The sequence below is a fragment of the Monomorium pharaonis genome, chromosome 8, assembly GCF_013373865.1.
Source record: "Monomorium pharaonis isolate MP-MQ-018 chromosome 8, ASM1337386v2, whole genome shotgun sequence".
Lineage (NCBI taxonomy): Eukaryota > Metazoa > Arthropoda > Insecta > Hymenoptera > Formicidae > Monomorium > Monomorium pharaonis.
Window position 1 is genome coordinate 23,214,850 of NC_050474.1, and position 26,353 is coordinate 23,241,202.

General features: G+C 38.4%; 1 protein-coding gene across 7 annotated transcripts in view; it reads right to left on the minus strand.

Moving 5' to 3' along the window:
- LOC105835954 (protein shank) overlaps window positions 1-26,353 on the minus strand; it is a 116,401-nt gene that overhangs the window by 60,440 nt on the left and 29,608 nt on the right. For all 7 annotated transcript variants that reach the window (XM_012679640.3, XM_012679639.3, XM_012679642.3 and 4 more), the window contains exon 2: window positions 8,881-8,942. The gene's annotated coding sequence lies outside the window, so the exon portion shown is untranslated. The remainder of the gene's footprint in view (window positions 1-8,880; window positions 8,943-26,353) is intronic.

Consider the following 26,353-nt stretch of genomic DNA (forward strand, 5'->3'; position numbering starts at 1 on the left):
CTGACGAATTCTGGGTGCAAGGGATATGAGGGGTTCGTAAATCTATTCGCGAAAATCCTGAATGTCGATGAAAGAGCTAATCCCGTTGTCGCAAGACTGATCGTGTCGTATCCAATTACGTAACTTCGAAATCTGAAGACATCTAAATATATCTTTCATTTATACTTATTAAACTCGTTACAATATAATTATGGCAATGATCGTTGTCAGCAATCATGATTAATTACGATTAATATCTGCTTGACAAATGTAATAAAAAATCTTGAATATTAAAAAAGTTAAGTATGCGAGATTAAGATAAAAGCAAAAAATTAAGGAGCGGCAGACCTTTTTCGGATAATAACATATGTCCTTTCTGTTTAACGTGCCGTGAATGATAGATCCTGGTTTAGGATAGACTGCTTGTTTCCTTTTTAATTAAGGAATATAAATAATAAATGAGTTATAGCTCTCGGTATCTTGTTCCATCTATTTTTGTACCTTGTAGTTGAATTGGATTGTGTCTGGTTCCTTTTCATCAAAGATTGCACTCACAAAAACATAGATCAATGTGTAAAAGTATATGAGCGTTGGCAGTGTATTCAGCTCAGGTCCGTCAGGATTTGTTAAGTCCAAATGACTATGCGGATCAGTCATCCCTGCGGGATGCACTACTTCTCATACCAGATTTTAGTGCACAGACGTCTACGCGGTCGACTTAATTTTCTGCTCATGTAAAATGTTGTAGCGATTAATCGCTAAGTTTCAGCGAAGGCAAAATAAATGAGAAAATAAATCGGTAGCAACTTTTCGATAATCTGACAAAATGGAATTTTATACGATATATTTATAAAAATATATATATTAAGAGTTTACAGAATTTTAATTTCTTTTCAATTCTGAACATAGAAAAAAATTGAGAAGTAAACACGCTAAATTTTATATCTACACAGAAAAAAAATGTAATGCAGCCAATAACATATGTGATTGCGGGCTGCCAACTACATAAAATACTCAATACAATAATATTTGCTATTAATGCAAGTACAATGTTGATACTGCAATAGCATATATTATTGTATTGAGTATTTTTTTAATTGGCAGCCCGCAATAACATATCTTATTGAATATATTACATTTTTTTTTCAGTGTACGCAAAAATCATAATTACGTTATAATATCAATGCTCATATTTCTTGAATTTTATCTCTGGCCAGTAATACATCAAAGAGATGCGAAGAAAATATGACGAACGTTCAATGAACTATCGTTCAGCTGGGCAAGTAATATCTCGATCGTTAGCCTTTCCCAGGTCAAACAAATTTACACTTTCAAAAGGGTATTTCTTACCGTTGATGATCCTGCACAAATCCGAATCTATTTAAGAATTTTTTTTTTTTGTAAAATCGAAGTAATTAAATTTACTTCATTGCACTGCAATTATCACTCATTTGTTATATAATGTTACTGTTTAAAAATAAAATGTGTATGTATCAGAATGATTTGGTCTCTATATTTATTTTTTCTATTCTGTATTTTACATGTAAAAAATGACATAAGACTTATCATGATTATTAATCAAGAATATTTTTAAAAAATATGCAAAAAAAAACTAAAAAATAAGCAGATTATGAAACGAGTTGAACCCTGAGATCTTATTTCTTTCCTTTTTTTTTCCTAATAGAAATAACAGATTCTATCTATTCCAGTGATGTCTCATTCTTGCATTTCATCATGTCTGGACAAAGTCGACCTAGACAAAGAAGGCAATGGCGCAAGGTCGTTCGATAGGATAACGATTCACCGAGAGATCGAGAGTCTAATCCACCCGGGGTTCAGACCGGGGTACGAAAACGTTTCGAACTGAATTCTCATTAAGAACACCTCGATGCCCCGAGATTTATTAACGAGTTTATTCTACCCGCCTTAATACGCGCGGAGGCGCGATCGGAGCACAGTCGGAGCGAGCCGGGTCGAGTGCAAGCCGAGCGGAGAGCCGTAGAGTTTCAATTAGATGTGGTCATAATAATGCGCGATCTCCCGGCCCGCCGTGACGGCCGATGGTTGATGACCTACCTGAACCTCACAGGAGGAGAAATACTCACTACCACCCCGCGAAACGAACGGGTCCCCAGGCTTTTCCTTCCACCTTCGTGATATCGAGTTGTTAGTCACGGCGTTTCCGGGTTGCAGGACGAGATTCTTTCTACCGATCACAACGTGTCACGCCACAGCTTCGCGTATCCTTCTCCTTCTCTATCTTTCTTTAGCTTCAATCCTTTTGCCTCGCCCCCTATGATCGCTTCTCCGCTTCAGGTTAATTCTCTCCTTTTCTCTCCCATGTCTCCCTCTCTAATGCTCTCTGGTCGAGAGCGCAGTCACCTATTTCAAACGACTATACTCGCCTCAGGTTGATCCGACAGCGACGCACGAGAGAAGCCGATCGGTGCAATCAAGAGGATCGGTTCATGAAGGTGTAAGGACCGCTCTTTTCCTCTTCCTTCCCCTCTCTTCCATATAGATCTATTTACCTCCTCAATGGTTAGCGAAAGTAAAGCGATGGATTATACGCGCGAATACATATTGCAACGGCGAGAGGGCGAGCGAACGAACTTCCAATATCTGGCCCAGTTTCCACCTTTCAAAGATCGACCGAGATCTCGCAAGAGCCCGGATTACGTTGTAATTGCGCCAAATCGCACGCTGGATATCTTACGTATATCGATTTGTACGAGCTTCGCTTAAGCTTACCGTATTTAGGTCAGTGCAAGCTTGTGTTGAAAGAACATAAAAAAAAACACGATTGAATAAGGTTTTCTAAAACTTCTTTACAAATAAAAATGTTACCTATTAAATATAAATAAAAAATTTAAATTTGCTTTAAAATAAAATATTTCAATTATAAAATAAATTTAAATACGATAATACCAACGGTTTTTATAACATCTTATTCTTTAGCGCAGAAAGTATAAAAATAACATTATAATTTATAGTCTACCACGTTATTATAATTTATGATTTGAATAAAGATATAGTTTCAAAAACTGTTATAATTTAAGCGACAGAAAAATGCGAAATATATTTGTCATATTTTTTGCAAAAAAAGAAATTCATTAGCCGTCATAGAGAATTCGAAGACATTGCAATGGGAGGCTTCTCGAATCGTATTTAATGAACTGTCAAGTATCAGAACCGCTAGTAGACACGCGATTTTCCAGTTGAACATCCTCCGAGCGGCCTGTCCCATTGTTCGTGAATGATGGCACCCGTTGTATACGCGTGTCGTGCCGATTATGTCACGTATTGCAACGCGTGGAATGCATACAAACAAAAACGTCGTCCCCGCGCGTCGGTCCCTGGCTGCGAGACACACGTTTCCGAGGCAACGGCATTTCCATCGGCGCCCAGACGTGTCGAAAGTACCAGCATTAACGTCAGAAGGAGGAAGTCGGAGTGCGACGGTATCGCGGAAACCGGACGGACGGTATCGAAATTACAATGTGAAAAGTAATGTGCGCGCGCACGGCGCGTCTCGCTTTCTCGAAGATAATAGATTATCCCGGATTATGTAATAAACACGCTGAAAAATGTGCACCGAGAAACAACGCCTGATGAAAGTCTTCCGTATTCGAGGGAACGAGAGAGTTTAACTAACGTAAGATAGTTCGATATACATAAAATGTATATAGTTTACTTTTTAATATCTACATTATAAACGTCTAGCTTCGTATCTGGCTTCCTTACGAGTCACGGTATAAAATGTTCGATGTAATCGCCATAATTTCTTAGACGTAATTATTATAAAATGTTTGACGTAATGACTAATAATAATCGCATCGTCTGACATCAAAACTGAAAGTGATACTAACAGGGTAAGCAAGAGTAGCATTGAAAAGAATTCGTTTCCATGCGTTGCACCACGATGTATTTGTTTTCGTAGAAACTTTTCGTAATGTTGTGAGAAGTTATTGTTACGAGCATGTTGCTCTGCGTTACATCTTCCGAAGACGTGTGAATTATAGTTCTCAAGTAGAAATCAAATTGCATGTACGTATGCGTAAATTATTGCTACAACTGTAACTTAATGAATTATTGTCTTATTCTATTAATTTAATATTATTTTAATAATTCTATTAAAATAAAAATCAAAATTAAATTTTCTCGTACGGCAAATTTAATAATTAAATTTTATGAAAATTTAGTATAAAATTGCACGATTACATGACTGTCAACTATATGAATTGATCGAAACAGGCAACCGGTACGCATTCAGCAACTATCCCGTTAACTAAACGTTACAATTAATGTAATGGTTGTAGTTAAATTTAATGTAACTCATAGCTGAGGGAGAACACGCATTAATTATCTACTTTCAATCCTCACGATTTAACAAAAATCTTCGTTAAAAGAACTGTTATCGGGGAACAAAAGCGGCTAGGGTGAGAACGTTAATTGCCGGCGTTATAGCCGACTCGTATATCATCCCGGGGATAGATTAGTGGAAAAGCGTGCGCGGGATGCGCCTGGCTGCGCGAACGAATATAGCTCTCAGTTCGAAAACGGCGCAGCGCGTTGTTGGAGCGACTAATGGACACCCCAGGTGAAACCATCAATAACGCGAGAAATTCTTAATTAATTGCCGCATATGGTGGCTAATTAAATGCGATACACGCCACGACGCTGGCGGCCGACATGCCTCCCGCATCGTCCTTCCGCTTTTTCTCTCTTCCACGCTTCCCTCCATTCTTTTCTTTTATTCCTTTCTCTTTTTCTGTCTCGCCTCTCTCTTTCCGCTTCGCTGATTTTCTTTTCTCTCGTACTACTCGTCAACGCGATTTAATTCCAATTTAAAAATTTGCTCATTTATATACGAGTTACGCGCGTTCAAATGAAAAACTAATACAAATCTATACAACCATCTTCATTTAACCATTACAAAAATAAAGAAGAATACTTGCATGCGTAATGATCGTGTGCAATAATTTAATTTGTATTAACAAAATCTATATGCATAGCTGTGTGTAATTCTATAAATTTGAATTCTATAAATCATATATACAATTCTCTTTACGCCAATTCATAATTGCAATTGGGTAAATATAGATATTAACACGAAATAAATTAATAAATGCATTACATCACATTCTGTTCATATTAAATTTCGTACGTTTCCTTTTGGCTCTAATAATAACGCATTTGAAATGTTGTATTATCCAGATCCGCATGAATCCGCGTTGCTTACGTGCACGACGTTACAGCTTATGCTAAGAGCGAGAACATTAGCATGCAAACCTGACAGGTCACGATAGAATGTTCTTGGCATCCCAACGGCAGATTGAAGCCGTGCATGAAACAACGTCGCTGTCATGGCCATGGGGAATCTTCTAGTATCGAATACACCAAATATTTCAAAGGGGCAACATCTCTCTACTCGGACTTGTGCGGACGCATCACATGGATTCTTATACTTAACTATTTTGTCAGAGCCGATTGAAAATGTTAAATGTCACAAAATATTTACCAATATTCGGAGATATACTGTATTGGAGATATTCAGCAATAGGTAATAATTATAATTTCATAAAAACAGTCGATTGTAACGTAATTATAAAATTGTACAATAATAAAACTTACTTTTTACTCGATTTTTTATTTAATTTTTTCTCTTAATTTTTCGAAATATTTTTTTTTTTTTTTTAAGAGAAGATGTTAATAAGCTGTCATGATTACTTAGAGGTCTTTATTTTTACTAGCATGATAAGTTATCGTTATCAAATTGTTATCTGTGTATAACTCAGTTCAGTCATATTTTATTATTCGCATCTCAGATTTCTTTCCGGTCCAATATTCATGTAGGACACCGCAGCCGCTGAACTGTCGGCATCGCGGAAAATGAATCGTCGCTCGAGTCTTGTCGTTCCGAGCTCTCGCGTGCACCTCTCCACGCATCGGTGCGTGCATTCGAAACGCCGGAGAGACTTCTAACGCTCGGCGGCGGCGGCGGCGAACGTTACAAGGAGAGTTACCCGGTCCCGGATGACTTGTTAATAAACCGCCGCGGTTCGGCTCGGTATCGCGTGTCACGAAATTCCATTTGTCTGACTCATGCACGAGAGGAATGCACATGCGTATCGCGCGTTATTATGCACGCGCGCGTGTTCGCGTGAAAACAAGAGACCCAATCAGCATCGCGGTTAAGTGGTGACAATATTTCGATAGAACATGCCTTTCCTTTCTTATGAGTGGACTAGTCAAAGTAAAAAAAAAAAACTTTTTTCACTTATTATTTAAAACTGACTAAATCAAATTAACTCTGAGTATACGAAAGATATAATTAATTGAAATTTAATTTACAGTTTTAAAAAATTAATACACGTGTATTTATCACAAAACATCTCTTATACAAATTATCATTAAATCTCAAAGAGTGATTTCGGGCTAAGGTTAAATATTTAATCCCTTAAATTATAATGAAGGCCGTTATGAACTATAATCTTCGTAACACCGTGACGCGAACAGACCGTGATAGAACCTGTCGACCGAAAAGCAATCAGTGCAATCAACACGGTAATGATTGACCAGCTTAATAGGACCGACGCGTGATCTTAAACACGTGTCTCGAACGCGAGCGGAAGGAGGTGAACGTACCTTTACCAACGTCGCGCATACTGTTCTTCGTTCGAAGCTGGTACAGCGAGCCATGTACGAGTTACGTTCGCGTGCTTTCCACTCACGTGAGTGCCGCGTAATGCTTAATATTTCACTTAGGAACGCACGAAACGCGGCCGCTTTTCACGATTATTTGTTCGTCGGCCGTATTCAAAGGCACGTCAAAGACACTCTTTAGCACGAATCGTAAAAATAAAAAAAAAAACAAATACCTGAAATCAGGAACTTGATTCGTCCTCGCTACAAGATTAACGAGAAGAATTATTAAATTAGATATAATTTTTTTACGTATGCAATCTTTACTTGCACTTGGGCACGTGTATGTAGGTTCCGATTAGTTATACCCTGTTATGTAACCGAGTGGCCTTTGGTGAGAGACCTTTGAGATGGTATAATAGTAACGTATGTCGCAAAAAAGTCAGAAAATAGCATACGATATATGTCCCATCTGCTTCGAAACGTTTACTCTCCATTAAAACATTTCTCATGTCAGCAGGGAGCATAATCAAACGATAAAGTGGCGGTTATATTTCTATGGAACATTGTACGATATATTCGCGTGACGGCTGCCTTTTATACGTTACGCAGAATTTTGTTAGCTGACAAAATTAAAAAAATATGTTATGTATAAGTGTACTGCGTGTTTGTGAACCGACAGCATAAAACACCCGCGCTTTAAACCTAATTTATTCAAAACGGGCTTGCTTGGTGAGTTAGCTCGTTTTTACGAAACATCGACTAAAAATAAAAAAAGAAGCACGAGGAAGAGAATTATAAAGGCAGTTAGTCATTTACATCGTTATTCTCATAAAGAAGTTACCTACGGTGCACGCCCTTCGCGGCGAAAGGGCTAATTAGACGAGAACGTACTGGAAGATTAGAGCGCGACCGCCCAAGCCTCTTCTTCCTCGTCTCCGCCGAGTAGTAACGGTAAATCGAGATCAGTCAACCTCAGGGCAAATCGAACAACGACGACGACGACGACGACGACGACGACGTACACGTTATCTCTTCGTGGACATTCGCACATTTACATTTACAACGGTGTATTATTCTCAACGCGCTTAAATTGTCGCTTCGATGTTCGCGGGCAGGACAAAATTTCTTCAATTGTTGATAATTCGCGAACTGTGGACAAATCTAATTTACGGAAGGTAGCTAATGGAATGGAATCGCGAGTATATTGGCCCGCTCGATACCTAAACCGGGCAGAACTAGTGCGATATTACACACCGGGCCACAATTAATATTTAACAGTGTCGTGGGTGAAGGTTTGCACAATATACGAGCACGCGTTAACGAGCAATCGCGTAATCCAAGGCAATGATATAACCCACCGTGGGCTGTCCCAGTTTCTAATGGAAAAAAAAAGAAGAAATAGTTGCGTTACAAAGCAACACCGGGCACATAACGCAACGCTGGTTTTTAAGTGGGTGGCGATACTCCATAATGTATATTATAGAGTGAGATTTCCATATCGACCGTCAAGTGACAATAAGTGTTCCTTGAGCCTCTAGCCTGTGGCTAGATATACCGTGCAAATTTCACGTCACGCTTCATCGTATTTATCTCGAAGAGAAAAGTAAATCTAAAGTGGTATATGAAAGTAATTTCTTCAGGAAATAGCGATGTATGAAAAAAAATTTAAGACGCACGACAGTATTTCTATCTGAGATACATGAGAGATAATGCATACATAAAATTGAATTAAACTAAAAACTGATAATAAAAAATAATTTTAAAAATAAAGTTTTATTTCAAATAAATGCATATGCGAATACTACATACTGTTTACTCTTTTCATATTTATAACACCAAGCACTCTTTCAAACAGTATTTTGTATGTAGACACATTCTTTAAATAAATATTTATTTGTATTGAATCTCTATTTCAATTTTTCTCAAGCGCGGAATACGAACTAGTACATGTAACTTCTTTTGATGGCGCGTAGTGAGTTTACAGACTGAATTGAAATTTGCCGACGAAGAATAATAAATTTGTCGTGTGCAATACAAGCAAAATCGATCGACGATGCGTATATGCATCAAAGAAAACACGATTTGGCGGTAAAAACGAGGCGTACCGTTACGTTTTCGTTGGCGCGAATTCGTAGAAAAACCATCGATCCTACCGTCTCGATAAATCGATACCACCGACGGCGCGCAGCGTGCGTCATAAATAATTTATCTCGCAAGGCTAGCACGTTGTATAAAGGGTGGGGATTCACTCACCATAATCGGAGCGCGATCTCGCCGCTCGGATGCAGAAGAAGGTGATCCGCCGACCGCAGCATCTGCAACGAGAAAGAAAAATCTCTTTCATCCGCGCTAATTCACCGTTAGATCTATCGGCGCGATATGCTTCCGGCACCGCGCACGCAAACGCCGGTGCTCATCAAGCAGAGAGGGGAGGGGAAAAAAAGAGACACAAAAAAGCCAGAGGATCGGAAATATCGTAAATTTTAGATAGAACGGCGAGAACGTGGACGCGGTAAAGCTGGAATCCCTCGTGCGAGGAAAGCGCGCTACTCCGCGCCTCGCCGTCGTCAATAAAATTGCAGAAAGGACGACGCTGACCTCTCCGCGCAGCGCGGTGAGACGACGATTCCCCGAGGACCCCGAGGCTCCAGCACGCCACCCCGGGTTGTTAACGTAAGGATATTTCCGCGGGGAAATAGTCTCGCGCGGCGTGCCTTCCCGCGAGGTTATCTCTACCGCGAGATCATTGAGGATCGCATAAATAAAGTGCAATTCAAGAAACGAGCGCGCCACATTTGCCGCAGTTGAAGGGGGAAAAAGTAACGTGCACGGGACGCATATGACGGAGAGGCGTAAAAATAAGATCCAGATTCTGGCTCTGACGTATCCCGAGCCAGTATCGGACACGAAAATCGCAACTTACTACACTTGCTTTACGGAAATATAAAATAAAAAGCTATAGAGAATATAAGAAGTCATTTTTAAGTCGAGAAATTAACTTGAAGAATTCGTAGGTAAGTACGCCAGGAATATTAATAGCGTAAGAATTACATTGGTCAGGAACTAATATTGTTAAATTATCTATGTTAATAATATATTAAGCACGACTTCTAAAATACTAATGTTTCAAAGAAACGAAAATATCGCGTTAGAAGAGAATATTATTCCTCCGAGCCCTTTGCCTCGTAGGGTAGGGCGCTGTGCGTGCCGAACGAGACCACACCAGCCGCCTTTTTTCCGGGAATCGTTCGGGAATCGTGCAGAAAATCGTAGTTTGTAGGAAAGACGGAACCATCGGTCCCGTTCGGGCAACCGGAATTAGCGTCATTTATTGTTCCACTCTCGAAAATCTCAAGTTCAGGCTGCACCATGCTATCGCTCCATCGCAGCCGTGAATTAGTACGCTATAATTTGGCCGCGGCGCACATTAATCTTCTTATCGTTCGACAAGGAAATAAACCGGTCGCCGGCGCGGCACATTGTAAAATATTAGTGCAACATCGCGTGTATGTGTACATATTATTAAATAATTTCGTTCTGCCGAAACAATAGTAAGAAGCGTGTGAATAATATCGCTCTCGATATCCTGACGCGTTTTTTAGCGCTTCGTTATTATTTCCTTTCGACACGTGGTAGTTTAGGTTTCCATTCGCACGATCGTTAGAGATCAGCCTTGGAGCGCTTTATGGCAGCTTCGTTCCAAGATTTACCGCTCCCTCCCGACAAAATCAACGCGCGTTGAATAAAAGCACGCGACCGCGCGTAAAATTCCACTCGCGCATCGCTAAAGGTAAGTGATATACGTATAAAGAGACACTCTTGAGAAAATTACGATTTGGCTTGCGAGTAGCGCGAGTAGCGTTACACGATACGATCATTATCGTCGCGGACTTCTCTAGACTATTAAACCTCCGCGCGACAGCGGCGTAACGTTATAAAATCAAAGGAGGATAAAGAGCCGCCGTGCGAGACAGGCGACGTGTGTGTGTGTAATAGTGTCGGATGATAAGAGCCTTAGACGCATGCATACTTGGTGTCAAGTTTTCGTATCACATGCCTAGTTGGAGGGTCTTGGATTACGACTAACGATACTTATGGGAATCGACGGGCTCACTTTCTAGACGATAGAATTAAACGTGCAACAACACGCAACCAGACAGAACAATACACACTCGACGAAATGCTTAATGAAACCTTTATGAGACGCGAAACCTTCTCCTATATAATGAAAGAATTGTACTGCAATGATCATAATTGATGATTCCATGAGATAATATATTAAAAGATGAAACTAGTAGAAGAAAGGATAAAAAGATAATTATTTCATCCTTTACATAGGGAATTGTAACTGTAACGAGAACTCTAATAAGAGTGCCACTGTAAATTTTCAACTAAACGCTAAATTCAAGTTTAATTAAAATTATGTTAACTTAAAATAACGTAAGATTTTGTTTACATTAAAATAATGTTACTTCAATTATTTCAACACCAATCTATAAGTGCAATCTATAAGTGAGAAAAGAGTATTAAAGAATTTTTTAAGTTATAATATTTTTAAATCGTCTTTTGTATTTTTAAACACCAAAATAAAACTTTAACAGTAAAAGTTGTTAAAGTTGAATCAAAGACGCGTCAGCTTTCTTTCGAAAAGAGGACAAGACTCATATAATATTTATGAAGTATTCTTTATGCTGCCAAATTGAAGAGACGCGATGAGAGGTTGGTCCTTGCAGATGCATTCAGAATTCCGTCATGTAGGTCCACAAAGTTCCCGTTATTCCAGCACTTGCGGATCGTTATTATCGCCGTTGTTATTATTGCGGTATATGCCCGATACGAGCGTGGCGCATAACAATAGTCCGTGCACACGAGGCAACGTCGCTAGTAATGGCTTCAATTTTAAATTAGTATACATGACCGGCGGGCTCATCAATCGGCTTACGGTGTCAAAGTTTACGGGAACGCGGTCGGTCGACACGGTACCTTTATTAAAACTCCATTGAAATAATTTAATTACAGATAACAATCGCTCGGAATTCTGTTAGAATTAATAACGGCAGATAAACGCTAGCAAGTGTTTCAATAATTAATGAACAATACGCGGGAACGACAATTTCGTGATACACCAAATGTCATTAGTGCGAAACAGTAAATTATAATCGATTTGACGTCGCGACTACATTCGACGTGAGTGTTCGCGTCACACACTTTTCATCATTTCATACGTGCCGCTACTGTTAATGGTACTGGCGGACTTATCGATCTTGGAAATATTAATACGCATCATTACTAAGCAAAGCGATAACTGGACATGGTATATAAACCTGGAACCCCGCATGATTCGCCTCTGCCATCACGGTACAGCGCGCATCTTTGCGCGATAAACGACGACAACAACGGCGGCTATAACGACGACAACGGTAGCGTGTAAAACGCGGGCGTGCTTATCCGTGGCGCGGGGAGATTTAATCTGACCGGCTATTATATACGTGACGTACAATAACGTCCGTTCTCGGTCCGCGCGGTGCTTACAGAGCGAGCGAATAGAGACGTTGGAGCGTGCAACCGCGTTGCTCGTGCGATGCAAAATCGATACTTTCCCCCGCCGAGCGGCGTGCGGCCCTCGCACTGACCTATCGGGCGCATCGGGTAACTAGGTGAACCCCCGTAGGAAGGCGATAATAAATTAATCATCTAGTTATCGCTGCACATGGGCGTAATGACTACTCTGCAACCTTGCTGCACACACACACACACACATATGCCAGGCATGCAGTTTCCTCCGCCGCGCCGCGCCGCGAGATTCCGATCCTCTCTCATCTTTCCTCTCATCATGGGAACCGCGTATATAGATCGAAATACGAAGCGCGAAATAAGAGAGAGCCCGACGTTTTCCCCTGCAATTTACATGGGAGAATTGTTTATTATTGTATACGTAGCGCCTCCATTATCATTAGCGGATCTCTGCACGACCGGCGGTAATATCGCGTACGATCGGAATTATCTAATAATTGCAGCCTGCCTCTGATTTATGTGTACACTTTTCGAAAGCGCCTTAATCACGCGAGACCTCGAAATGCTCGTAACAACGACGCAACGAGCGATATCCCCGCGCGTTCCGCGGGCTTTATGCGTGGCGCGAATGCGTTTGCGTGTCGCGGCCCGTTTTGATCGAAAAACGAGACGAGACGAGACGAGACGAGACGCGCAGTAATCCCCGCGGAGAGTTTTACGACGAGGCCGGAGATTTTACGCGCCTCGTAGGTTTCGCCTTGTTATATAGTTTCCTACGCCGCTGGACGTGAGCCGCCGAGTGTGCGATGCGTGTCCTTTTAAAGGTGCATCCACACGCATCGGAACTTGGTCGGGCAGGCCGAAGGAAATGGCACGGGGTGCTGTTGCGCGTGTAGCTCGGAACTATGGCTATAAATAGGAATACAGGCGCGCGTTATTTCCCTTTAATCCGTAGAAATCGCGCGGCGATATCGCGCCGCTCGCGCGCTCGCGAGTTCGGGGACCGGTTTCCGCTAACGCGCGTCTTTTAATGCGCTTTTAATGAAGAGGTTCCCACGAATATCCTAATTACCGCGCGAGATTATTGCGCGACACGTGTGTCCGTGTGTGTGTGCGTGCGTGCGTGTGCCGTTAAGTGCCGCAATCTATTCGATAAACGGTCCAGCTCTGATAAATTGATTGTAAAATCAAACGCAAACCAACCAATCTTAATGCGCTCCATGAGAATTCACTAATTGCTGGACGTCGCAATGCGCAAGATGCGTAAAATCGAAGTGATCGCCAAGATGCGAGTGACATTGATACATACACATGGCGCGATTAAAACCTCATTCCTCGAACGATTATTTTTTTTTTTTTTTTTGTCAATCATGTTTCGTCACACGACACTCGTAAGCCCGATACCCACGATTGCACAAAAACATATGGTAATCCCGTATAACATTCGTCTTATGGATTTACTAATTTGGAGCGACCGAGTGAAAGGGGACTGGTCAAATTATTTCGCTGATAGTCGTAACCTGTTGTTAAGTGTGCGCATTCGGCGAGAGGCCGCCGCTTAAATCGCGAATGGTAATACGACGGTAATCGTAATGCGATATTAAGTATAATATACGATTTCCAAGTTAACGACGATGCAGCTTGCCAGCAGTCCCTCAACGAGCTTAAACAAAGAGGAAGGTCGTCGTGCGTCTGGCTGGGTATCGTAAATTAAGATACGCGATGCTTCAAAACACATAATTCTACATAAGAATCATTAAAATGGAGAGATTATCGAAATAATGAATAATAGTAAAGCGATCAAAGCAACATTGATATAACTCGCGTTTTAAAAATTACGGGGGCAATTTGAGTTTAACCTTCTGAAATTAAACGTTAATCCTTTCGTGTTCAAGTAAAAACTTTAGACATTAAACTTCTTTGCACTGGGAAATTGCAACAAAGTATAAATGATATGCGACACAAAGTAATTTTTTCCATCAGTTACTCATCTTAAACGTAACGTTTCTTCAACGTTAATCGCAAACGTACAACTCATCGCCTCCATCGAACATCTTTGACTTTGACACGTGCGATATTTTCACCCATTAATAATTTATACACGACGTTTCAACGCGTTGTACCTCGTGGCGCAGTGGGGTGCACAAGGGAGGCGTTTACGATATCTGCCGATAGTTTCATAGTTCGTATCCGCATTATTACGCGTGCGCGTATCGGAAGGTAGATCCGCGCGAGATAAGCTCGATCGACGAGCGGACAGAGAGAGAGAGAGAGAGAGAGAGAGAGAGAGAGAGAGAGAGAAAGAAAATAGCTCGCGAGATTAATGGAGCCGACCGACCGTTTGCGCGCGCACGAGAATAGGTCGAGGTTCTCAATACTTTCACCGAATAATACGTCGACACGTAACGATCGCTAATTGCATCTCGTAATTTTAATTAATCCGCGTCGCGTACGAGGCGTGTCGGCAGGAAGACGGAAATTCCTTGCAATCGGAGACGTTGCAGGAAGGATGTGAATAAGTGATACTTCCCTGCGCGTAGCGCCTTCCGCGAAGATTCATCTCGCGCACTTCGAGTAAACAAGCTGCCGCGGTCTTTCGTAATGTCTTCCAATATTTCATTGCGATTGCATAACAGCGCCAACATGCGAGATCGCCCGCATTATTAGTTATAGAATTTTTTAGTCTGTCATCGGCAGAATTACGTTGCCACGTTAAGTTTATCGTTCTATTGTCGAAGACACATAAACTTAGAGCCGTAATAAAACATTTTCGAGAAATATTGAAAATTTATTACATTCACGGGTGTCCACGAATGACGATGTAATACATAAAATAATTATACCGTTTTGACGTTTATGCTTGGATAATGTAGAAGATATAAACGCGACTGACTGATAAATGGAAGACATAATTATAGACCTTAATGGATTCGTATTACGAGCTAACTGGCGAAAAGGTTTACGAGTAGGATCTTAAAATGTTAACGACCGTCCCGAAAAAAGCAAAATGGCACGCATCTCATGGGAATGTTAAATTATGGATTTTCTCGCGAGAGACAATAGTGGCGCGGAGAAAGAAAAAATCGCGGGATCCTTTACGAGAAAGAGATGCGAAAAGAGCGGGCATCCTTCCTATGTTGCGGTTCATTTTATGAGAATCCCATACTTACGCGCGCGATTCCTAATTCTTCTTACACGCGATCTCGTAATCCTCTCGACGGATCTCGTCGGTTTTGAAAATCCTCCTCGTAAAATATCGCGGATTTCCTCGATCCGCACGAGACGCGCTGATCGATGAGATTATAACGAGAAACTATCGCTCGAAGCGAACTTCTACTCTGTCGTCGTTATCGTTTGGTCCAAAGCTATACTTTAGCTATACTTTAACGTAAGAGAAACTATCGATCTCGATTTACTATCGTAATACTTCGAATCTAGTTCGACGCCACTCTAATGCGTACCGATCAGTAATCAATTATTGCTATCAAAAATTTCTCGTTAATCTTTCCGTTCGAATTTGATAATCACAATGTTACACAATAAACAGATGTTTTTATAACAATCCAATTTCAGAAAAACGGAATTTTTAAAAAGTTGTTTCAAAAATTTCTGTAATAATTATTATATGCGTTACTAATGACATGTTTTTCTACAAAATAGAACTCTATTTCAGCTGCATTGATAATATAAATATATTTTGCTATTAAAAATACAATTTAAAATTCTAAAAAATCCAATTTGCAAAAATTATTAAGCGCATTAAGAATCTCGCATCTCTTTTCAAAATTCATTAAAATTCTATTAATATAGAGAACAAAATAATAGCCACGATACTTACACATATTGCCTATAACGCACAGTTGAAGCAAGGGATTTAAATCAGTTCGGCGTGAATCGATTTCCTATCTCGGGGCGGATTAATCGTCGATAGAACACGTGGGCTACCGGATCAACTCAGCCCACACATTATACGCGGTCCACGCTTCGCCGGCACGTAAGTTCGAGTAGGTTACACCATATACTTTCTTCGTTAACCCACTGGTAGACAGGACTGCCGCGCAAGTAAAAAGAAAGAGAAGAGAAAAGAGAGAGAGAGAGAGAGAGAGGAGAAGGGGATCGACGTGGAGAGATCAGCATTATAAAGTTGGATATGCAAGCTGCTTTATGGCGACGTATACACGCAATGATGCCGCTCGCACTTTTACGTAATACATGCTCACCCGTAAGAGGTTTAGCTTCGTGACTTCGAAAAGACGGCATCCCTCGGTAAACAAACGTACATCAAACAAGATGTGATCTCAAAAGCGAATAATTAGAACCTATTTTTCCTATTTTTTCCATCCACATATAGAAAAATATTCTCGTGTCAAGAAAAGCACTTATTCAATTTTTAATATTCTTTTTTTAAGGGATAACACCACAGTATATTAGAGTAGTCGGCCAAAAAGGAAAAATTTAAGAAGAAGGTGAATGTCAATATTAGAACGTCAATTGTATGGCGCAAGCATTGCAGGTTGCAGATATGATAATGAATTTTTCTAAGATTTGTGATAAGTATATTTTAAGACAATTATCAAGAAAGAGAAAATATTCTTTGTTGAGAAGATAACCGTTACTTAAGATTGATATTTTTCTGTGCGCACAGATACGATTACTCATACTCATAAATTCCTTTTGTCTCATATTCAAGTAATCTACATCGTATAAATAATTTGTCATTGAGTATTCAATGAGATAAATTAATGTATCATTAAAGATGTAATTTGTTTTTTAAATGTTGAACGCACCAGTAAACGCAAATTTATAAGCGCAAGTGTAACCGCGTAATTTAATTTTTAATAACACATAAACTACAACAATGTGTTATTAAATAATTTTATTCACACAACTGTCTTACGTATATAGCGTATTTAAAATACACATATTAACGTATTTCCAATTTCAATTTACTTTACGAAGAATGTACGTGGATCCTTAAAAACTGAAATTGCTGTCAAAAGAAAGACATGGAAAATAAATTATTATGAAAGAAACCACTTTAAAAGTAATTTTCATTTTCATAGGAATATAAGTGGAAATACGCAGCTCGCTCATCAGACTCTAAAAAGCGCATTAAAATCTTCGGCGTGACAAGTGTCGTGTACGCGACATGCGAGAGCGCATAAATCTCGACGTTGACACGTATGCTGCACCATACATTTCCGACTATTGTGCATCCGTGCTTCCCGGTTTTCTCTCTTCTGAACGAGCGGCGTTTCCTCGCCGCGTAATTGGGAAGTTTCCGAGAGGCTCGTTCGTTCGTTCGGTGATCGGTCGATCGATCGATCGATACCGCCATCGCGGTAGCGTCGTGGCACCGCAGCCTGTGCAAGAACCTTGGAATTCCGCAAATTCCTGCGGTACCGTTTGACGCACCCTGCGTGTACGCTTTACACACGAGAGAGCTTCATTCGACACTACGCGCAGATCCTCCAGGATCAATGGCGTAGACGAAGGGAAGATTCTTTAACTCTAAATAAAATAGCCGATTTTATTAAAAAATAAAATGCATCTGTGACGCCACAAACTCCTTTTTATCGAATCGTAGATAAGAATCCATTGATCAAACATCGCGTCAGCAATGTTGATTAATTTATCTGATATCGATTTTGAAGCTGACGCACAAAACAAATACATGACATGTTTTTAATGAGTCAACTTTTCTGCACGGTATATAATCAATTTTTTATATCGATGATTTTTATCGCAGCTGTTAACGATACAATTTTCGTAGCAGTACAATGTATAGTAAGTGATTCTAGGTTAATTTCAAGATTCCCACTTACGCTGTTGACTTGGAATACGTGGTCGCGGTCACGCATCGTACTGTCGAACACAGAGACCGCGTACACATATCTTTAATATCTTCGCGGCGAATCGACATTCATTAGGATGCATTGGCATTCTTTCTGGCCATACGTACGGAGAAGAAACGAACGGATAATGGTAGAATCTCTTCCTCGTGCGGCCTTAACGACCAAGAAGTCTACTATCCCGCACATCCCTAACGTCCTGTATTGTACTTCCGCCGATTAGCTACGAACAACGACTAATAGCTCAAGTTATCATTTTGCCAACGTACATCCGCATAAATCAGATTGCTGTTCCTGATAATTTATAGCCTCACAACTACAGAATTAATCAAGCTAGTATTTTAAGAACAAAAGTTACGATATGCAAGATTTATTTACAACTCTACAACAACGATTATGTAAAACAAATTAAATTGAATTAACTTAAATATTGAAATCAATTAAAACTGCAAAGTGGTAAAAATAATCATTTCGCAGCTCTAAGCACCGACACCATGAAAGACGTGATTTTTACCAGTTTGCGTAACAAATCGTCGGTATGCAGAAATAAATCGATTCATCGCGTTTGTATGCGGCGCAGCAACAAGAAGAAGTGCTGCTGCATCGGTGCGGATGACGTCAGCAGTGACGATTGATTAGGCGGAAATAAGCACCGAGGAACCCATATAACCTCGCATTAGCCTAATGACCGCAAACGCAGGTGATCCGGTGATCTACGATCGATGCTCTCTCCCTCTCTTGCGCTCGCAACGAGATATCCGCAGCAGATCCTATGGATAATCGCCATGGGATCACGGTCACGGATCCTGAGCTCGCGCTTGCGTTCGTCGTATACGCGCGCGTGTTTCGCGAGATAACAAGTTGCTCGCGCGCTCTCATATCGCTGAATGCGCTCTTGCGAGGCGCGTATATACGCGCCTGTTTTATTCAAAGTTAAAAGGGAGGAAAGAAGAGCGACGCGGGCCGATAAGGTAATTTATATTCCGCGCTAAATACACACCGAGCCGTTTTCTTCGGCCGCTAGTCTGGTAAACGAAGTAATGACGTTGCTTGATAAAGAACCTTAATCAAGCTCGCAGATGATAAAGCGGGCCTAACGAAGATGTAAGCCCGGCGATTACCCGCTTTGGAAAATCCTAGCTTTTATCGAGATATTGATACGCATATCGCTGCAGCTACTAAAAATCGACTTATTTACAACTAAATTTAAAGATACTTTGGTATACTGTTTTTTCGTACATGATTTCAATAATTTGTACAAACTTGATACAAGCTATAAATTTTCTTTAAACTAATTAAAAATTATGCAATAGAAATTTATGCAATAAATTTTTACATTTTACTAAGTATATGTTACGTTAATGTGTATTAGGATATTGTATATTTAGATACGTATGTTAAATAAATCATAGATCTTTATATATGTAATGTACCACATTGCTAATTCAGAAATATATTATCTATAATGCGTAAAATAAACGTGAAGTCATGCCGGCGGCTTTAGCAGACAATCAATTAATAATTAAATGCCCGTAATGATCAGGGCACGTGCGTTTCTATAACGATTGATCGGTCTTGCGAAACACACAGCAGTGTGCAACGGACATATTTCACGATTATCTACGCCATTTCGTACCACTTATCATTCCTTCTCGATGACACGATAAAACGAATTTCCACGTGTATCACTTTAAAAACAACGATTGATCACGGTCTGGATCGAATTTAAACCGCGAACTATTTAAAGACAATGTAATGTGGTTTCAAGTACGTGATATGTAATGCACATGTCAAACCAAAATGAGATAAGCAATCGATAAGCGCGTACAGACTTGCAAAATAGCTCCCGCAATAAACAAAATGAGAGAAATTCAATTAAGGGTATGCGCACGAGCGACAGACAGCTAAATCAGCCAAATGCAAAAGCGAGAGCTGGTGCGTTGTATTATTTTACACCGCGAAAAACGGACAACGAATCAATAAACGGGCAATTAATCGGTATTGAATCCAGTTGAATTAGCATTTAAAGGACCTGACGCCTTTTAAGACCAGGGGCTAAACGCGAAACAGCATGGGAATTCATTAAAGGCAGAATTAATAACTTCACCGTCCGTCCGTCAGTCTAATATGACTCTGTCTTTTACATCCCAGCCCCTTAGGCAGGGCAAAAGTCTTTACGTGCCCGTTCTATCCTTTACACCTCTCCTCCTTACACCGGCCTCATCCTCTCGGATCGGAGAGAAATCAGATTCCCTTCGTCTCTCTGTATTCATCCCGCCGACGTGGACCATTATTATCGCTCCGCGCGATATTCGCAGAGCGATTTAGCAATACAAATCGATACACGATTCATACACGATTCATACAACTATAATCTTAATATTTTTTACTCGCACAAAAAGCGCTTTTAAAATATTATCGTGGCGAGTCAATTAGCTGTCAGAGTGCCACGCGCTAAATATCTCAGGAGTAGAAATTGAAACTAATTTCTTTTTTATATCACTCATTTCTACTTTCTACCTAGACAAAAAGCGAAAGTACAAATTGGCGCTATCTATTTTTTGTTTAATGGATTCCTATGTAAATTCAACAAGTATTATAAGTATTCAATAATATGTACATACGATTTATTCGAATTACATTATTCGAATTGTATACGATTCAGAGTGCATCACTTTAATAGCTCAGCTGTTTCGTTTTCTTATTCGCACAGGAAATGAATAACGGAATCTTTCACTTTTATATTTGCAAATAAACTGAAAGAAGAGTTTAGCAATAATAATAGTGTACGGTTTAAAATTTTATCATGTCATCAAATTTTCATTTGTTTGTCGGAAGTGCGACTTCCGATTGTCTGAGACGACTGGGCTACATAATAAATTCACGGTCGATTGCGCTTTAATATATTTATAGTCATTATACTATATAGAATCTCATTTCAAAAGCGTATCAGCTGAGATACTTGGAATAAATGTTATATTTTGAACCAAAAACAATTCAATAATTATATTTTGATTAACAATCAATTTTAGAGGCTCGGTAAAGAAGAGGACTAGTACAAAATGGCACACCTCATATAATTGTCACAAAGATTAATTCTGCGACTACTTGTACAAATGGAAAAATAATTTATTTACCCTACAGTAACATGTCTGACATCTCCCAAGTCTCCTTCTTTTCCTTCTTGCTTGTTTTTCCGTTGCAGCAGCTTCTTCGTAGTCCTCATATGACACTCACTCCTAAGGGAGATCGTACAGGTTCGTATTTGTCATTGCATAGTGTCTCCAACTTTTATACTATGCGACACTGATATTCAGTTTTTTAACCAATATAAGATTTAAAAATTATTAATACTCATTATACTTGTTTTTTTCTACACTAAAAAATATTTTGCTGTTACAACAAAATATTTTTCTTAGTATAGGAATCAAACTGTAAAAACTTAGGCTGTATTTCAAGAGAAACTTATTTGAGTTTTCTCGCATGTTTCAAAATTATTAAACTGTACGAAAATATGTTTCAACTAAGCTCTTTAACAGAAACGCGATTATAAATACGGGCTTAAACGCAAACGTAATAACGCGCGTGCAATTTGTAACACTTTGCAAGTTCACGTTCGCGAATTATAACACATTTCATACGCTAGAACGATTTATAATAACGCAACTAAGTATCGCATCTAAATCGTTCTCTTTTTCTCCTTCTCTTGATATCTTTCTCTCTCTCTCTCTCTCTCTCTCTCTCTCTCTCTCTCTCTTCTTCTCTCTTTCGAATATGGAATTCAAATGCAATTAGAAAGAAAACGGCGTGGCGCGACGGGCGAGCAGGCAGTTATACGAACAATGCTCGATTTATATGTTAGGCGATCAAAGCACGAGCAACTTTCTAGTCGCGTGTTGCCAAGTAGCTAGTAAATCGCTCTCGGCGTTCCGGCGTTCCTAACAACTAACACAGACTGTATGCAATAACAAACAACGGTAACCCAGAAAGATAGAAAAAGCGAGCACGCTTATCGTCGAGCGCTCGTACGCAATGCATATTCTTGTACAAAAGATACTTGCTATACTTATAAGAAAATAATATGGAGTAATAAAAGTTCTCCATTTCAAAGTATAATATCGCTTACATTTTTATTATCGACCGTACCTTCGGAACAATGCAAGACTTTTCTTATTATTTTTTCAATAATTATATTCGATTATCGTAAGATATTATTAGAAACGGAGAAAATATCGCGTCTTATATTACTAAAATAAATAATCATATACAAGTTTTATATTTTGTTAACTTTCATAGTCTCGATGACACCTTGAAAATAAATTATGAAATAAGAACTCGGCAAAACATATGCACATCGCGGCATGCATACGAAACTTTTTGCCCACACGAAACGCGACTAATTAGCGTAATTCAGACCACGTTGCGCGAAGGGAGAACTGCTACGTTTTTCTGTTGGTCATGTCGCCGTCGCACACCACCACCACCTACGCTCAACACGATCGCTTGCAAACAAGCCAATTTCACGTAACAAGCGCAGACGAGGAGGAAAGTCTCGCCACGAAGAAGGAAAATAAAGAGTGCGAAAGAGCTGGATCGTTGGCGTCTTTACGGTGTCGCTGAAACAGTTTTGTATCGAACGATGCTCCGATCAACGTCGGAACGGTTGTGAATCTTAAATAATGATAATAACAACAAGAATGATGCTTGCATTATACCGTGGTCGAGGGAGCCCCCGGCTCTAAGGTCCGAAGAGAGAAATTTTCTCTCTCTCTCTCTCTTGGACGAGATCGCGTTCGTATTTCCCTCGTGTATGGGCGGACGTAAAACCGGCGAATTGGCTGATAAATAAAAAGTACTTGACTTCCGTCAAAGAGGAAGACATACTCTTGGCGAGCGACGAGACGTTAAAATTTTATGACAAGGCCGGGGAACACATCACGCGTCGTACCAATTTTCACATTGGCTCGACTCGACTCGAGTTGCACGAAAGTCAAGTCCGGTATACGCACGCGAGTGAAAATCGTCTCCCTATAATGGTCGATCGAAATGTCTAACGCGTATAGACTTCTCACGATTTTCTTGGCGCGATCGCATATAGGATAAATGTCCCGATTATTGCAAATGTCCCAACAGTTCCAGCCGCTTTTTTCAATTGTAATATTCGTAAATAAAAAATACAAGAGGATTATGTATTAAAAATGTTTTAATGTTAAATTAAAACTATCATAAACATAAGTAAATACAGGACAGTATTGCGTACACGGGCAACAAATAGGGAAATTATATTAGATACGTGCAGCAGCAGTAGTGATCAGAGAGGCAATATTCAGAGCATCGACTGACAGTAAGAGCAACAGCTTATATTTATTTCTTTCATTACATTTGAATATTCAATATTTTTATATTTAAATATAAAATTCAATATTGCATTAAGAATTAAAATGTTAATTGTATTGAAATATTGAACTTGATGCCTTCGACGCGATCACACATTATTCGAGAAATACCTATATTCGGATATACGATATATGCGCGATTGTTTGAAAGATAATTCGATACCCCGAACATGATGTGTAATGAAATAAAATACCTCTACGTTGCATCCGTAACCGTGTACCAAGTAGAATTATGCGCGCGATGGAGACTTTTGCAATCAGTCCGAATACTCTTGTGGGTCGAAATTGACTTCGCCGTCGCGTTAATCGCGCCTCGATCTATCGAGTACTCTCCCTTGTTCCGGACTCGAATCTATCGAACGAATCGACAGGACGAGAGAAGAGGCTGAGTACGAGAAATCGCTGCTCGTAAATCACCGAGTCACCCTGTGTGTATATATTCTTGCACGAGCAGACTCATCGAAGTCACTTTTTTTTCTTTTTCGCACGTATGTTATTCGCAAACGTTTTGAAACAAAAATAAAAAAGCAAGTAGAATCTGGCCGGAAATGTACTTTTTTTTTATTAAACAATGATATTTTAGTTTAAAAATATATTTAAATAATACACTTCTATGTAAAATTGTAATATGGTGTTATATTAATTATATATAAATATTTTAAATAATTGATAAGATCAATATTATCATAATTTTAATATAATAATATAATTTTATTTCAAAATTATAATTAAATGATACAGTTTGCATGTATACAAAATATATTCAGTAACATATTATTTAAAATTGGTCGTTTCCAACTTCTTGGTAAACTTACCTATCAGGTAAATGTGTCTATTTATTAAAAAAAAAAAAAATACCCGTGTGGAAATTCATCTAGGCATGCCCTTTTAATATTAACCCCATACGGGCGTTACTTAGGCATTCAAAATAAAGGCTTTTCGGACTGAAACCTATTCAGGGCCTATTTAGGATATTTGAACTTGGGCTTGCCTGAATTGGGCCTGGTTTAAATTTACAACTTTTTCCCCAAGACTCACAGTTAGGTTTGCCCGGTTACATCCCGTATAGGACCTAGTTTGAAATAGATGTTTGCTCCAAAACAGTTAGGTTTGCCTAGTTATAGCTTTTTTTCTCAATTCTTATATTTTAATTATTTTAATATATTAATTGTATTAGACTTAAATATTTCAAAGTACCATTTTCCATGTCTGATAGACTGAAGTAATTAGCTAATACATTATTTATAAAATCTATTATTTTATTGAGTTTGTTGTCTTCTATGTTTGGCTTTTAAATAGATCGTAAAGAAAAACAAAAGTTTCAAATAAAATATTAATTGCAAATAACCGATATCAGTACTGATATCTATTTCGATTGATTAAACGATACGATTATATGTATAATACATAATGCATAAAATATAATAAATAATTGATATATTTTAAAATTGTTGTTTTTATTTATCTATTAAACATAATAAATTGGGCAATGATATATCCTGTAGTTTTGGCCCAATTTATTTTACATATATAAGCCCAACTTAAACATAATTAACCATCTAATTAACCATTTGAACGCTTCAAAGTATTAGTGCTAAATAGATTGCAATTTCCATCAAATTATTAAGGTTATGGAAAAAAACAAATTTAACAATGAAATTAATAGGTAAATAAATTAATGCTATTTATTTTTAATATATTTTGCAAAATTTAACTGCTTTTATTAATAATATAATTGCGTCAGTTTATAACATATACAGTACAGGGAAATTAGACTCAAAAACCACTGTTTCGAGAAAAAATTGAAAGAGACACTTTTATTGCAGATTCTTATTCGAAAAAATCATACAAACATATTAAACGAAAATTCAACTCGAAAAAAGTTGGGAATTATTGTGTACACAATGAAAGAAGGTAAAAATTTTCGTTTTTTGGCAATAAAAAAAAATTTATTACTGTTAGCAAAAAACAAAAAATATAAGCTTATAGGTATTAAAAATATCTATTAAATGAGCCGTCGAACGTTCCAATTGATTAATTTTTTAAGGAGAAAAAAATTAAAAACTGCCAAAATTTACTTTTTTCTTAAATTGTTAATAACAAATGGACAAGTGATGGCAAATTCTTGTAATAGGGCTTAAATAGTAGCGGTTACTATTCTCTAAAAGTCTTGAAAATTTTAGCCCAAAACATTCATAACTTTTGACACAAAGCTATTTTTTATTTATTTTTTAATTTTTTAATTTTTAATTAACATTGTTTACACAATAATTATCAACTTTTTCTGAGTTGAATTTTTGTTTAATATGTTTGTATGATTTTTCCGAATAAGAATCTGCAATAAAAGTGCCTCTTACAATTTTTTCTCGAAAAATTCTAATTTTAATTTTAATGTACTAATAAGTATATATAGACAATTACAAGTACCCAATATCGATAAGTCAATTGCTCAGTAGATAGAGTACAAGTTTTGTAATCCTAGGTCCCGGGTTCAAAACTACCAGCGGCAGTAAGTAAAATCAAAGCAGGCAAGATTTTTCAATAAAAAATTAAATAAGAAAAAAAAAGAAATACATTAAACATATAAAAGAAAATAAAATAAAAGAAAAGAAAAAAAAAAGATAAAATAAAAAAAAAAGAAAAGAAAAGAAAAAGAAAAGAAAAAGAAAAAAAAAAGGAAAAGGAAAAAAAAAAGGAAAAGGAAAAAAAGGAAAAGGAAAAGAAAAGGAAAAGGAAAAGGAAAATTAAAAAGGAAAGGAAAAGAAAATTAAAATTAAAAGGAAAAGGAAAATTAAAAGGAAAAGGAAAAAAATTAAATTAAAAGGAAAAGGAAAATTAAAAGGAAAAGGAAAAAAAAAAAAGGAAAAGGAAAATTAAAATTAAAATTAAAAGGAAAAAAAAGGAAAGGAAAATTAAAAGGAAAAGGAAAAAAAATTAAAAGGAAAAGGAAAAGGAAAATTAAAA